The following is a 16914-nucleotide window of genomic DNA, read 5'->3' on the forward strand; positions in this document are numbered from 1 at the left end:
AAGATATGGTAAGTGGAATGAGCGACTAATCACCCTGTAAGCAATATCTATCTCTTACCAGATGGGAGGATAAAATGTTGATAATCGATAACTATCATTTGCCAAAATGTTCTAAACCAAATGAAATAAATGAGGAAAACATAATGCTTCAAAATATTTGACAACAGAATAAGAATTTTAAACTTTCCAATCTAAAATAAAGTTGTAGAAAAACAAACTTGTGTGACAATCAAAATCTTGTTTGTTTAGCGTAAGTGTTTCCATAAATCAACCATTTCAGTTATATTTATACACATAGAACATTCACATTCTAATCATTCTTATGCTTGATTATCGCTCTACCTTACACTTATCATAGTCAATTTTAATTTTCTATAACTGCTTACTGACTTGGGTATCAAAGTGTTAATGCATTTTTAGCATTTTTTTTCATTATTTCATGTTACCCATTAAAAATTTAGATTTTCTTATTAAATAAGTTGAGCTCGAACTTAGTTTCTTCTTTTTAAGTTATGCTGAGCCGAGCTTGATTACGGGTCTTAAAATTGTGCTGAACTCATACCCCTACAATTATCCAAACAAAATATAGAGAGAACAAGGTGCCAATGCCTATGTATTACCCAACTCGAATTAGATTTTCTATTGCAATTCTTTAGGATGACAATGAATATATATTGGACCTGGATCTACTGCCTCCCAGGTTGGGGTAGGTTTTGAAATGTTAAACGGGCTTCAGAGCTGGTCTGTGTCTTAGTGTTTGGACCTGGACCCACCTCAAACCAGTTTTAATTTTTCTTTATTTATATTTTATGTATTCTTATATAAAATATATTTGTACATATACAAAATATATGCATAATTCATTTATACTTACATGTAATTAATATATTTAATATTTGTATAAATTAAAATAATAATATAAAATAGTTTGTAAGTATTTAGATTTAATGTTTATACAAGTACCACATATCTAAAAGTTTTAATAGTTTAATGCCTATAACATGCACATACAAATTGAAAAAAGAGTTTAAACCTTTCAATAATATTATTGTCACATATTTATATTTTTATGATTGCATTATTTTTCAAAAAAAGTATCTGTTTTAATATTATAAAAATATTAACTCGGTCCAAGGGAACAACGTGGCGGGTTCGAGTCTGGGTGGATCCAGGTTCGTGTCCGCATCCAAGATTTTCTTACAGGAGCGAGTCCTGAGTTTTATCATTCCCACCCCAGACACACCCCATTGTAATCCCTAGCTATTCTTTTTGAATCTACTATTTTTTTTTACAAATAAACTCTGCGTGGAATGTATTTCTAAAATGCAATAGAAGATGCACGAATAGAAAATTCGACCAATTACATAAGGTGTTTGCAGTGTATGACTCCTCTAAGAGTGTCAACGACCAGTTGGATGATGATTTTGGTTTTGGCGCTTTATCCATATTCAAAGATGTTGTAAGTACTCTAGTCCATTAAATTCTTTAAGTATCTTTTCCTATTAATTATCTTTAATTTTGGGCCATGTGGATAATTAAACAACACATTGCTATTAGATAATTAATAAAAAAGGCCATGTGCCCATTAAGTGCATGAGACCAAAAGTGCTACCTTTTTTAAGTTATGGAAGTAAAGAAAAAATCACCTAACCAAGGGACTAAAAGTGTAAGGCACTAATGGCCATGTGTTTCTGCTAAAATCTCTTGGAGAATGAGGCGTAGAACCAAAATTGCCTTTTTTTTTTTTTTTTAAGAAGTTAGGAGGCAAAAAATGATAATCTCATAACAAGGATTATAGCAATTCATTAGGGGATATTCAAGAAATAGTAGAAGGCTAAATGGTTAAAATTACTAAGAAGAACTATGCGTCACAAGAAGAATAAAAAGCTACTCCCACAAGAGTGAATGATATTGTGAGCTATGTATTTATATAAAAAAAATGATGCACCTAGAAACCCCACATTCTCGAACTTTCTTGGTCTCAGTGAAAGACGAATAGCCAAAATCAAGAAACAAACAAAAAATCAAATGGGTGCGGACACACACACAAATGTACATGCACGCACAAAACATATGAAATACCCTTTAGTAGTCTCTTATTAAGTTACGTTCCATGGATACTGGTGGTTCCGATTCCATAGCTTTCGGAAAAAAATATCACTTTCTCTTCCTGCCATTATAAAAAAAAATAACTTCACAAATCAAAACCATTTCACATGAAATCAATTGAATACTTGATTGCGAAACTAACCAATGACAAAGGAAAAAGAAAACTAGAAATTAGCCAACAAAAATAAGATTCTACAATTCTCGATTAGTCAAACATAAAATAAAAAAACATGGGACGGCTATTGTGTCTTACTTGCAAACCAAGAAAGAACTCAATTGCATGCCAACGGGGGAGGGGGTCTATATGCACCTTGCTGTGGTTCAGTGAAGAAGGAGTCAGAGGCATTGAGAAAAATGTAGGTAAAATTTTGTATCGAATTTCATTGAAATAAAATGAATTTGATGGAGCTTGCTATATGTGTGCAGAAAATATAGAGAGAGGATTTGGAGGGAGAATGATGGCATGTATGCTGGAGAGCTTGTCCATCTCTGTGAGACAGACCCATAATCCTCAAGCTCTCCTGGTAGAGATACTGTTTTCACTAATGGCCGATACCAAAGGAGCTTCTCCTGAGGTAGCTTTGATCTTATCGAAAGCTACCATATTTAGCCTCAGCAGCTTCATGAAATGGAATGTTGGATGAGACCACTTTCTTGTAGTTTTTGGAGCTACTGAAACGAATTTTATCTCCAGAACGTCGCCTCTCTTTAAGTGGGGGTTGTTTTGCCATGAATCAAAGACCGCCCCACTAATACACTCCAGAAGTTTTGAGATCTCCAAAAAATTCGGTGACATAGTATGAACTGAAGCAAGAGCTCCAAAATCATACCATTCTCGGACATCTTTTTTTTTAGACCCCTCTAACATCCAAATTCTATTATATTTTTTGAATGTTTCGATAATGGTCTTGCTTGGGTTCACTCCTTTGCGAAAAATTAATTTTTTCCACATCCGCTAATAATCCTGCCAAGCAGAAGAAGATATCAATTCGTTAACATTGGCCTTAGAGGTACATGTCATTGGCCTAAGACTAATCTCTCCCTCTTTAACTGCAGAGGTTCTGGGTTGACATGAACCTATGGGAGTTTGCACTTCCTGTCATTCAATTATTGGTTTTTCACTAGAGTTTGATGGTGGCCTTGTGGGATCAGTACTTGAATCCGACGCCACAAGTGTATAGGCCTGTACTCTAAAGGCATGTTTTGGGCCATGCTCCATCAACTCGTGAGTCATCCTCGAGGGTGACGCCTTCTGAATTGGTTCTCGTAAGTCATTCCACACCGAGGTGGATGCTAATAAGGAACTCCTTATTGGGACCTGAACAGTGTCTAGATCATCTCTTTGGATTTAACTTGGGCATTAACCGCTCGCTGTCTGAAATTTCTGTCAAGCTCCTCGAGGTTTTCTCGGAGGTGCCTGAGTGTCAATATGATGGAGTTTGCCTCAGATGCCTCCATCTCTCGTCAGGAAATCTGCAAGAACATTTTCATGAGATTTTATAACAATAATATTTATAGCAATAATATTGTCATTCAGCTTGCCATCTGATAATGCGAGCTTTCTCTATTTTTTATTCTAATTTATTTTTTAAGAAAGCCTTAACATTAGTATTATCAAGGTTTAAAGAAAATTATTTAGTAAGTAAAAATAAATGCCATTTCTTAAAAGCCTTGCAAACCGTAAAGAATTCTTTCTCGTTAATATGCCAAACTTTGGCTTGTTGTTTTGAGAACAACCCTCCTATGTATCTACAAGGTTCTTCGCCTATAGTTGTCTTCTTAATGAGCACTCCTGCCTATCTGCAGTCATTGGCGTCTGTATAGACTACCAATTCATCCTCATCTTGTGGTATAGCAAGCTTTGGCAGGTTACTACAAACCTGTTTTACCTCTCGAACACTTTTTGTGTGGATTTCTTCCCATTTCCACTTTGAACTTTCCGCTTCTTTCAAGAGTGGTCGGAAATCCTTTTGTATCTTGCAAGATCCTTAATGAAGATACTTGGAAAAGTAACAACTCCCAAGAAGCTCTTCAAATGCTTCTTGTCTTTGAGTACGTCTAGAAATTGCGAATTTTCTCCACAATATAGTCCTGTAACTCAATCCCTATTTCGTCAATAAGAATACCTAGAAATTCAATTTCAGAAAGTGCTAAACTTTCTTTGTGGCATGCATCAGAAAATATCTCTAGGCATTTAATATGTTCTTTCATATTTTTAGATGCAATTAGTATATCACCGATATAGACAAACATGAATTCGAAATAATCCTTAAAATGATTATCCATTTTTTTTTGAAATATCTGGGGTGCATTAGCTAAACCCATTGGAAGCACATTCCAGATATATTGTCCCTGTGGTGAGGAGAATGTAGTAAATTTCTTTGATTCACTCTCCATCTTAATCTGATAAAAACCAGATTTGCAATCAAATTTAGAAAATACTTTTGCTCCTTTTAATGCAATCAATTAAGTGTTCTCTATTTAGGAATGTAATAACTATCAAATCTAATGTTTTGTTTATACCTTGATAGTCAATAAACCAACCTGGGTTTACCTCTCTTAATGTCACCACTTTCTTACCAGAAATCCAGGGCTACTGTAGGTAGAGACTCCAGGTTCAATGAGTCCAAGACTGATATGCTCTTTGATTATCATCTGGATAGATTTGTATTGAACATACTCGTATTTTCATTCATCATTGACCTTCAGAGTAGCCTTGATCTTGTTCCTATCCTACCAAGCCAGAGGATTTTCACTGAAGTTCCTCTGGATGAGCCTCTTGACATTCTCAAGAGAAAGCCTGTTATCTTCGCTGATGTCTAGTGATTTCATTTCCAGTAGTGTTTCTTTAAGGTTCAGAATTTAGTCCTCGAATTCCTTATAAAAGCTATCCTTGTCTATCAGTCCTTGCTGCTTGAAAGACAAAAGGACCTTAACAAATTTTCTCTTATCCTGCATTTTTGGATGAGTTAATCTGGTATCAAATTTACCACGTTTGCTACGAAAATTTATTGACGTCGTCCTGTTAAATCCCTTTTCTCTTTGCAACACCTGTATCTTACTACCACAATTAGTAGTAAAGATTAACAGATTCCTTAGATTATCCTGCATATATCTTTCAAATGTTTGAATGAAATTGTTACCTAGCAAGATACCGGCACCTGTATCATGAAAGTAAATAGGAGGTGTTTTTACCCTAAACCAAGGTGATCTAAATGCTCCTCCAATCATGATCTTTGCTTCTCGTATTCCCTTATTGAATATCAGGATTTTTTGCGAAAAATCGCTTCTGTAATAACGGGTATGGTTTCCCTTGCTTCTTTAGGGAAAACTCCAGGTTTTGCCATGCAAATTCCTGATCCTGAATCAATATAAGCTGCAAAATACTCTATCTTAAATTGATTATACAATATACCAATAGATATGTATATAGAAAAGGGACTCGTTATTTAATCCTTATGGTAACACCATCAAGACTGAATTCTATTCCATTACATTTTCTTCCCCATGGTTTATGATCTTCGAGGAAACTTAACCCTGAAGTCATACTCCCATTTTCTCATCCTGCAACACCTACAACTAAAACTTCATAGCCTGTTATTTCTAGAATGTCCTCATATTTTCCAACAACAGGTTGCTACAAATGGTATAAGTCATCACAAGGGAAAAAAAAATTCTTTCTTAATGATGTAAAATATAACTTGTATTGCCTTCCATCCTTCAGGGCATCTATGTTTTACGTTATCTACCCTAATCTCTTGAGGAGTTACAGCTTTTAACAACTCATTCTCCTTTCCTTTGTAGCCTATAATCCTATCTTCCAAAAAGGACATCCGACTACTAAACTCAGTCCAAGAGCTAAGTGTTAGATCTAAAACTGGGTGATCTTTTATAACAATATCCACACCACCTATTCTAGGTATCCTATAGGATCTGGTGTCATTACCTTGGCGAATTCCTTGAAAATTCTAGGAATCTCAATATACTCTTTCCTAAGAAACAAATCTGAATGATGCGTATTGGAAAGGGCATAAGCTATTCTATAAGTTATAGAATATGGTCTTTATTATCATCTTTCATTAAATCTTTTCTTTTGAAATCTTGATGAAGGGTTAAGACTCTACTAAAATCTTGGTCTGCTAGGTTGTATGCAATCCTAGGATCACTATTAAACATCAGTTTTCCTGGATACAAATTTCGTATCATTGTTCGAATACAACCATCTCTCAAGTTATTGATTCTTCTATCCATTATCAATAAATGTATTTCTGAATCAATTCCTTCCTTAAAAGTCGCTATTATTACTACTTCAATAGTTCCTATGTGGATCCATTTCATAGTAATAACTACTTCTTCTCTAAGTTTACTTAATTCTTCAAGAATTTTTTCTTTAGGAATTAGTTGCATTTTCATCAAATTACCTGTAAGTTCCATAGGAATAGCAAACTCACCTGAACTTACTTTATAGATTATGTGATGTTTTCTTTGGTTCAGTCCTATCTGGTTTAGGACTTTCCTAATTCCTACAATCCTAAATCCATCATATGGGCGGTTGGAATCTTGTCGCATTATTCTTTCCATTGTTTTGTTTGACACCGTCATTCCGGAAAAGAACCCTGATAGGCTTTCGGAAGTTGAAGCTTATCTCTCTCGTTGTAATTATTCAGACTCGGTTGAACATCCATCCGAATCATTCTCTATTTCCTCCTCATAGACGCTTTCATCTAAAGGAAGATTTTCGAATTGGTTGATGGGTACCAAATCACCATAGTAAACTACATCTAGAATATCATCCGTGGCTTAAAATTTTCTCAATTCACCACGTTTCTGCGGGCAATCGGGAGATATATGTCCTTTTGCTCCACAAGTCCAGCAATTGCAGTCTTTGAAATTTTCATTGGCTTGGGTATGGGCTCGTCTAAAAGTTCTTCTTGTAGGGTTCTTCTAGTGGATCTGGCATCTGTTCGTCTACATCCTTGGGATGAAACCCTTGTTGGTCCTGTTCTCTGTCCAGATTCATATGTTCTAGCTTTGGACTTGGACCACCATGTTCTCCGTCGAGAAAAGCTTCTTCTGGAACTCTTGGGTTAGGAGTAACTATTTGCTTCCTCCTTTTCCTCTGCTTGCTGGATTCTCCTTTAATAGTCGAAAAATCATTGTTATCACAACAGAGAGGAGTTAGTTTGATTTTAGTTCTTAGTCTTTTCATGTTCTTCTGGATCAAAACTTGATAACACCAATCCTTCAGGCTTTCTTTAAGGAAAGACATTCTTCGCGCCACTGAATCTAACTGTCCTTCAGGTACTTTGTATGACTGGATTGCATATCTTTACGTTGAACATTAGAGCTGCTACTTCTGTTGCTACTCCACTTTGGAAGAAATACTTGTGGAATCAATAGATATATTCATCTACTGCGCAAATACTTCTTAATTCAAGGCTGAAGAGAGCTTGTGCATATTCTCTAGCCTTTTCTGCTCTACTTCCTTCGAAGTATCCATCTCTGATGAAATGTATCTTGATAAGCCTTCCTAGCTGGTCTGCGACCGCGCCTTTCGAATCTCCGACAAAGATGCTGGCTTTGGTATCTTTTGGGGTATTATCCCAGTCGATCTACAAAGATCCCTCCAAGCTCAACTCCACAAGTTTTATGAAATTTTCTTTGTCAAGCTCTAGGGTAGTTGCTGCTATCTTGATGGTTGCAATCCATTCATCTATCAATTTCTCGGTATTTCGAAAATTGATAATATCCAGGTTTAGTATAACGCTATATGGATGTAAGGGCTAGAGCATGGTCCTCACCCAAGGTATATTTTCAGGCACTCTTTTTGGATTTCTCCCTGGATTCTCTTTTAGCCTGGTTCCCACAAACATTGGAGTGGCATTTGTGTGGAAATCCGCGCTTTCGCTCATCGGTTGATCCTGTGGAGGATCATTAGAACATGTGCTTCCCTCCGATGGTGTTAGTGCTGGAGTAATTTTATTTGTTTGGATATTGACTAAATCCACAATGCCGAGTTTGGAAAAGGATTCTGCCAATTCTTGTAGATATGATAGATCCGCTCTTGTTACCTCCATTATTTTATAGACCTGATAGATGTGATAATCAGATCTTTTCTGAACTTCGATTTTGAAATCTCCGTGGTCTTCCCCTTCTGGTGTAGAAGAGGTACCGTTCCAAGGGCGTCCCTGATTCACTCTTGTCTAGATCTTGATGTCTCAAGGTTCTCCCTTTGGTTTCTTTTCAGATCTGGAATATTCTGCCCTTAGATCTGTAAGGCCCTTATGCAGATCGGGAAGGATCTTAAGGACCTCGCTACTTTTTGGCTCAATGATTATATTTTCATAGGTATATGGATTAACCTATGTCCATAGTTTTCAAATGTCTTTTGTATCTCCCTCAGATCTTGGGAGATCTGTGATGTATCAGACTGGAGTTCTTTCCAATCAGTCATAATTTTTAGAACTGAAATTATGAAGGAATTTACTCCTTCCGCTTCTCCTGGCTAGGATTCTACCATGGACATCAGTGGAGTGTAAACATCTTAGTGCATTCCATGGTAGTGCTTGTCAAACCACAAAAATTCTCAGCCATTCTTGTTCTTCTTCCGGCGTGAGAAAAGCTTTGGATCAATCCTCGTGGGTAACACTTGTCAAGAATTTTCATGAGAAATTCTCTTCTTTGTATTCCCTGTTTTCAGAATAACTCGAACTTTCGTTCGGTTCCATTTTTCTCTCAAAGAGTCTCCTCTATTAGTAGATAAATAATATCAACATATAATCATATATTTTTTTAATGAACCTAGGCTCTGATATCATTCTAGGCGAGCATTAACAAAAAATTGTGATGTGAATGCATATGGACTAAAACTGCCTTTTAATAGTTGGATAGGGGTAAAATTATTCAAAAATATGTTAGAGTACTAATAGTAAGCAATTTCGTAAGTTACTGGACCTAAATAAATATGGACATTGTTATCCAACTAAAATTAAAATAAAGCATACTTAGCGGATTAAAATGATACTTTTCCCTAGATGGAAAAAAGAAATACTTGATGTAATGTATTATCCAACTTTACTATATAAAGATGGTTCATGAAAGACATCAAAGTAAATTGGGCCATTTCAAATAAAAATATTATCACTCTCGAGAAGATAGACATGAACAATAATCACAATTGATTAATGGCTATTTGATATGTTTTTTTGTGGATAGAACAAATTGTGTGTTATAATAATCTTAAAAATAGGAAAAACTATAGTCATTAACTTAGTCAATTTGAAATGAATATATTTAATTTGATTTTCTAATTGTCATTCTACTCTTAATATTTCATTTCCATATTTGCATATAGAAATAAAAATGCATTAATTAGAATTATCAAATGCAACCTTACTATGAATTTATATTGCCATTATAAGAAATGCAAGTAATTAGTACATCTCTATTTTTGGCTAATTTTTTGAGTCATTGTTATTGAATTCTAGTAACTACATTGGATACGAAAAATGTAAACGTTCAAACACATCGAGTTGCAGATGATTAAATGATTCTCTTATACCCATCCCATCATTTTGCATTGAAAACAACAAATTCAATACCAAACATGCAAACCAACTGGCAAAAAGCAAAAAAAAAAAAAAAAAAATCAAATTGGCACCACCAAATTCTGAAATTATAGTATAATCCTTAATAATAAATGTGAAGATTTTTTGAACAACATGCTGCATCAAGCATTACTCACATCCTACTTAACGGTTATTTCAATTTCCCTATTTTCTTGAAAGATATTCATCTGTAGAATATTTAGAGTAATAGTGTCTCATACATTTGTTCTCGCTCTCCTTTTCCTAAATCCCACCTCCTTCCAAGAAAGGAAAAAAAATTCCCATAGATTATAAAATGAAATTAATACTATCCCTTGTCACAAATGTAAATAGTTTTTCGAACAAGATGACACAATCATTATTCACCTCCTACTTAAATTGTTCTTTCCCCAATTAAAAAAAAGAAATAAATTGCAACCAATTATAAAAAAAAATTAATACATTCCCTTGTAATAAATATAAATAATTGCAGAAGATGCCATTGAGTCATGACTTATCTCCTCCTTAAATTGTTATTTCACATAGCCTTGTTTTCTTGCAAAGTATGTAATCACTCGAATATTTATTGTTATAATGTAGAATATATTTTTCCCATTTTTTATTAAAATATTTCTAAAATCACTCCTCTAGAAAAGCAAATAAATTGCCCCCAATTGGAAAATGAAGTTATAATATCAATTCTAATAAATGTGAAAATTTTTCAATCAAGATTCCACATCAATCATGAGTTTCCTCCTATTTAAATTGATCTTTACATTTTTCTATTTTATTGACAGATATGCATCAACTTAAATATTTAAGGCAAAAATGTAGTAGATATCTTTCTCCCTTTATTTTCTTAAATTCCTCCTCAGCGCCCCACCTAACAAATAAAGAAGAAAATTAAAATAAATTGTCACCACTAGAGAATGAAATGGTAATTTTATCAATCATAATAAATGTGAAAATTTTTCGAATCAAGTGCAACATTAATCATGACTCGCCGTATATGTACTAGGGTTGTCAATGGATAATGTCTAGCCTTACTCAAGCCCATTAAGAGAAAAAAACTAGACTTAGGCCCTATCCATATTATTGGACCTAGGCTTATCCATTAGAAATAATAGATTTGGTTTGGATTAGGTCACTACCCATCAATTCCTACAGGTCTTATACACCAAAGTGGTATCAAATACTTATAATATATATCTACATGTGAATATGCAGTGATATATCATTTTGTTACAACATTTGAGTAGATGCATGTATGATAAGAACCTCCAAGGAGGGCTCCAAGGGAGGGCTGGTCTTACACCGGAGCTTGAGGATGGGGTAAGACTTTCACAGAATTGGCCAAGTGTCAGCCTGGCCCCTACGATTATGTGTTTGGGTTGCAGATCGATTTTATGAGGTAGTGCATGCTGCCAACCATCCGTTATGCAACGGTTTTACCCAATCTCAATTTGCATGTGGTGCTGAGTTGGTGAATATCAAGATGGACAATCATATTTTCGAGCGATCATATGAACGAATATTCTAGTGGGTTAATAAAATATTGCCCTCTGGTCACATCGTGCCGAAAGATTACTACTGTACGAAAAAGTTGATAAAGGATTTGGGTTTACCCCATTGAAAAGATTGAGGGTGTGAGAATGGCTACATGTTGTACTAGAGGGACGACGAAGGTTTGAAGTTTTGTGGAGACACCAGGTACATGCCGACGTGGGAGCGAAACACCGGCCGCAAAAAGTCACTGTATGTCGTTCTTAGGTACCTATCGCTTACTCCCCGTCTGTAGAGGTTATATGCCTCGAGAGCAACTACGGAGCACATGATGTGGCATGCCACACATCAGACAGAGGAGGGCTCCATGTGTCATCCACAAATCCAGATTTTTCTAAAGAGTCGCGTAATGTTCGGCTAGGCCTTTCCACAAACGGGTTTGCAATGCATGGGCAGTACGATCGTACTTATTCATATTGCCTACTTATACTTACATCGTACAATTTTTCCCTGGGTAAGTGCATAAGTTCTGAGTCCATGTTTATTATGATGGTCATCCTTGGCCCTTCTAATCTAACGCGTCTGGTTGAAGAGTTGTTACAACATGTGGGTGTTCGAACATACGACAATGCCACAGACAAGGAATTCATTATGTGGGCGGCACTGATGTGGACTATGAATGACCTACTGGCCTATGGGATGGCGTCTAGATGGAGTATCGCCGGTATTATAGGGTGTTTATTTTATATGGATGCTATAGGTCATTCCATTTGTAGCACGGTAAGAAGGTGTGCTATTTTGACTACTACAGACAGTTTCACCCTAAGGATCATCCCTACCAAAGGAAAAAGAAAAACTTGACAAAGAATCATGTGGAATATAAAGTTGCACGCTTGATTCTGACTGGAGGGAAGATCCACGATTGGGTTGCAAACATCAGTCCTACAGTTGAACAGCTGTTGACACTCCCTTCCAGCTATATTAGTGCCCACAAGTGGATGAAAAAAGTATCTTCTGTGATCTTCCATACTGGCAACGCATCTTATCGAACACAACATTGATTTCATGACATTGAGAAAAATGTGTTTGATAATATATTCAACACCGTGATGGACATAAAGGGAAAGACAAAATCTACTTATTGTTTTTGCTTTGCATTTAGAATGCATATCTACGATACGATTTTTCAATTTTTCTTTACTTTGAGATTTATTTAATAGAACACTATCGATTAAAATTTACTGCAAAAAAAAAATCGAAGCATTGTCCTTGATTTTCGAAACTAAGATTATGTCATGGAAAAGCCACTTCCATCGGACTTGCGAAAGAAGTCCTTGCTTAACGAACGTTTGACATTCAGTATTAAGGCACAAGAACAATCGCAAGGTCCGTTGTGTCATACCTGCTTCTATCATCAGTGAGTAGTATGCCAGGCTACACAACATTATCCCAATAATGCTCCGCATAAATCAAATTTATGCGGCACCGAACCGGCATATTTGATATGCCTCGACAGAAGCATATTTTGAAGCCTAGTTAACTGAAGGTCGTCTGTACACAAACATTGGGCTAAGATGCAATCCCCTATGGTGAAGCTCTAATACCTCAATGTTGATCTTTAGAGAAGATGTATATTGACGTAATCCTTCAGATCCCTCCTTCGACCTATTCATTAAAACGTCCAAATGAACTTGAAAAGACTATTTCATGAGTTGATAAAAGTATTGGACCAATATGAGACAACAATTGAAGAATATATGCCGTCAGTATTGGATTCAGAGGCTTTGATCTCAAGAGCGAAAGGCAACAGTGTCGGATGCCAAATGAGACAAAAGGATGAAGCAAAGTCAGCCGCTTCATGAGCTTTGAGCGCTCCTGTCGCCTTGATGGGCGAGGGTAAAAGAAAAAAATGGAATAATAGCTTGGCAGCAAAACTTTACTTGTGATGTTTGCACTAATTTGACAAAGGGCATTAGTAGAGGAGTATCATGAACTCCCTTTCGCCCAAACCATGGCATTTGTGGAGAAAACATGATTACTATTCATATTCCCAAGTGTTGGACGCTTTCTGTCGAAGTGCATATCTGCAAATGGTTTGCAGAAATAAAAAGGAATAGAATGCTAAGACAAGTAGTCTTAAAGCTAAGGAATGGCTAGGCTATTAATGCAAAAGCAATAAGACTAAATAAACTTAGCTAATAGGATTAATGTTGAAATAGTATACGATTTTGTAACCCAGCGCGATCAAGTCTTCTGGAATCGAAGACTGTCGAATCGCCTTCCTTTTCCTTTTGCCCATGCACAGCTGGCCAACAGTTGTGCTTTGAGCACTTCTAGTAGCTGATTTTGTCTCACCATTCTTCTTCCAGCGTCTGGCCCCTTTACTTTTCGCTTCTGAGGTACATGACTTGGTCAAGAACAAGGTGGAAGGTCAGTGCAAGCTCAATTGGGTCCCAAGGGTTTTAGATGTTAGAACATCTCAATCATTTCGAATGATAGAAAGACGTCTATGGAAGTCTAAAATATGAACATGGTTCAAAAATTTCTCCATAGTAGGAATTGAATTCCTATCTAGGGATAAAGTATCCAAGATTCAGTCATGGGGACTGATGAGGGGCTTATATATTTGACATCCCTTACGTCTTTGTTGTAAGCAACATATAATGCTGTTTGGTGCACTGAAAATATATTCTGGATGGCTATAGCAATAGTAGCTTCCAAGATCATATGAATAATATCTAATCTCAAAACGAACGTACATTCGAGATTTATGATAATGTGGTAATATTGGAAAAGTTCCAAGTAGTATACCATAAGGAACCTTATCATGAAAAATTGAATGTATGGCAATTTTAAAGTTATAATTGGAAAACGTTAGGACCGAAAAACAACACCCGATTGTTGGGTATGCTACCTAGCATAGCCGCACTAGTAGTCACCTTAGAGGATGACAATTGGGCTACGCACAAGGTAAAAAGCATGAGATCTCATCACAATCCCAAGGAAAAAATCTTAGACACCGTCATCTGCTTTGAGTGATGATAGGAAGATGTAATGTGCGGTTGGACAACAGGACATCGGCAGAAACTAAAATTACACTCATATGGCCTAGTCGATATCGCAGATTGCTCATTATCAATTTAATCTCGAAACATGAGTTATTGGCTTTAAGGTCAAGTGGGATATTGTTTGAATGGGTGACCAAAAGCCAATTGGTTTGGTGGTTTTGAGAATCATTGAAGCAATCTTTATTTAAGCAATGTTTTCCCGATAAATATGTTAGGTATTCGTCTTCGGCACAGGTATCTGTTGTGCTTACGAAATTACGTCAACACTGCTTAGATATCAGAACAGATGCCCACTAGCCACTTTAACAGCCATGCAACAGTTGGACTGCGGATTGGATGGTGAGATGTAACCGATTTCCAAGGTTGGGTTTGAAGTATTCCAAGTCCAGGGCCTCGATACTGCGCATCGAGAGTCCTACTAAGATTTGCATTCAGAGTCTCATTCATTTGATAAGTGTCGTGTTTCACCAGCAACAGATGTGAGATGTTTATGCGATCATAGTGGGTCGATTCGCTAGGTGTGGAATCGACTAATTGACTCGGGGGGATCATTATAAGGAAGCCTTGAAGGCTTGGTCGATAATACTCGAATCCCCAGCTTCGATAGTATGAGAGTAGTCCTTAGACTTGAGAATCACAACAGTGACGTGCATCCGATTACTTTATCATAGATTATCGTGTCTCAAACATGGTCATCATAAGACTTGTCTAGTGTAGTCAAAGTATGTAGTGAGGACGGTGAGTTCCTTAGAAGAGGCTATGTTCCCTGTCAAAACATGACAGAGGTATCTCCTATGCACTTGGAGATGCGTCTACACTGTATAAAGCTGTGGCCACAATCATTGATCGAATAGGAAAAAGAGGTTACTACGTCGAGCAATTTGGCATAACGCGATCTCAAATGTTAAACATAGACGCCTAGTTACGATGGGAACCGATACCCAAATCCATGCCCTAGACTAAGGCCGGGAGATGGTAAATGGAAGGACCATAACCATATGGACTTGAGGGCCTAAAAATTGACATGAATATTAGCCTAGTCTCTAGTGCCATACACCGTCGCTAGACGGCCACCCATTGTGACTGGGCTTTCTTGATCAAGGGTTGATCAAGAATTATTAATTAAATTAAATTTAATTATTAATAGTGTTTGACACTCCAAGTCTAGCTGAAAGGTGAACCTAAAAAGTCACACACAAATCACAAAGGAGCGAGAATTTAATTGAGCATTAATTTCTTAAGTATTTGGATTACTTATAAATAAGACGGATTCATTAGATTGATAAGCCCAAGAATAAATTAATAGGATTAATTTATGATGGGCTTGTCTTTATTATTTAATAAGTTGGACTTATTAATTAATAAAGACGTATTGGGCTAATATATTTAACTGAGTTAAATATATAATGGAGTTAATTAAGTGGACTTTAATTATATTAGATTTAATTAAAATTTCTGGGCCTTGTATTTTAATTAATTATAATCGGTCATAGCCCCTCAATTAAGTTGTTCGAAATGATTAGAAAAGTAAATTGTTCACTAACAAATTCACTTTTGGAAAGTGCCATGTTAGTCATCATTCATTTCGAATAAAGGATTTTACTATCTTATGGATGGTTAAATGAACCTATACATATTTTAATGCACCCATACAAGGTATATATGTGTGTATTAGTTATTTGGGATAACTAATGAAAAAATACATAATACACGAAATAATTTCCTACACCTAACTCCACCTCTCGGCCGACCCTCTTGTACACACACTTGGTGTGTATTTTTCTCCCTAATTATTTTCTAGCAAAGAGGATTGAGGGATCCCAAATTCTGTTAGGTGTGGAAGCAACTTTAGAGGGCTTCTACGTTGAAACCTTGCGTGAATTGGTTAAACAAAGAAGATTCGAAATAAATCAAATCAAAAGGTAATTCTTAATTTATGATTTATGTATCTCTCGTCTTTCATTCAATCATAGCTCCATTTATTTTATTGTTATATTTGCATAACTACATCGAACGCTTAGGAACTCCAAGGGTACACCCCTTGAAATTCTGGTTTGAATATTTTTCATTTTAATTTACGTAATTATATATTACCGATTCTGCTTGCGTTTTCCCAAATCGATCCACACGCATTTTTTGCGGTGCTTTCAAACAGTAGTTGCGACAACTTTTTCCTTGCCCTTCTTCCTCTTCCATGGTCTACCCTCTTGCCTTTCGCTTTGGAGGTTGAAGCCTCCCCTACCAATACTGCCAGCGTAGGCTTGTGGTCATCTCCTCATATTGGACCAATAAATTAATTAACTGATGAATAGACTTCTCAAATTGGTTCATATTGTGTAGTTAATAATAAACGGGTCGTAGGATAGAGGAAGTGATTGAAGGATCACTTCAATGTACATGTCATTGTCAACCCCAACTTTGAGGTCTCGAGCTTCTCCATTAAGGATAGCATCTTAACCCCCTGACTTTGTACAAATGATCCTTTGGCCATCTTGGTCCCCGAGAATACTTTTTGTGGCGGCATATCTAATATGCCTATTAGAAACCGCATAAACTTCCTTCATGTGGAGCATTATCGATAGAATATCATCGAGCCTATTATATTTGTTTTGGATGTCATTCGACATTGAAACCAATATGATACTGCA

Source organism: Sesamum indicum, linkage group LG6 (genome assembly GCF_026168435.1).
Source record: "Sesamum indicum cultivar Baizhima isolate 11 linkage group LG6, ASM2616843v1, whole genome shotgun sequence".
Lineage (NCBI taxonomy): Eukaryota > Viridiplantae > Streptophyta > Magnoliopsida > Lamiales > Pedaliaceae > Sesamum > Sesamum indicum.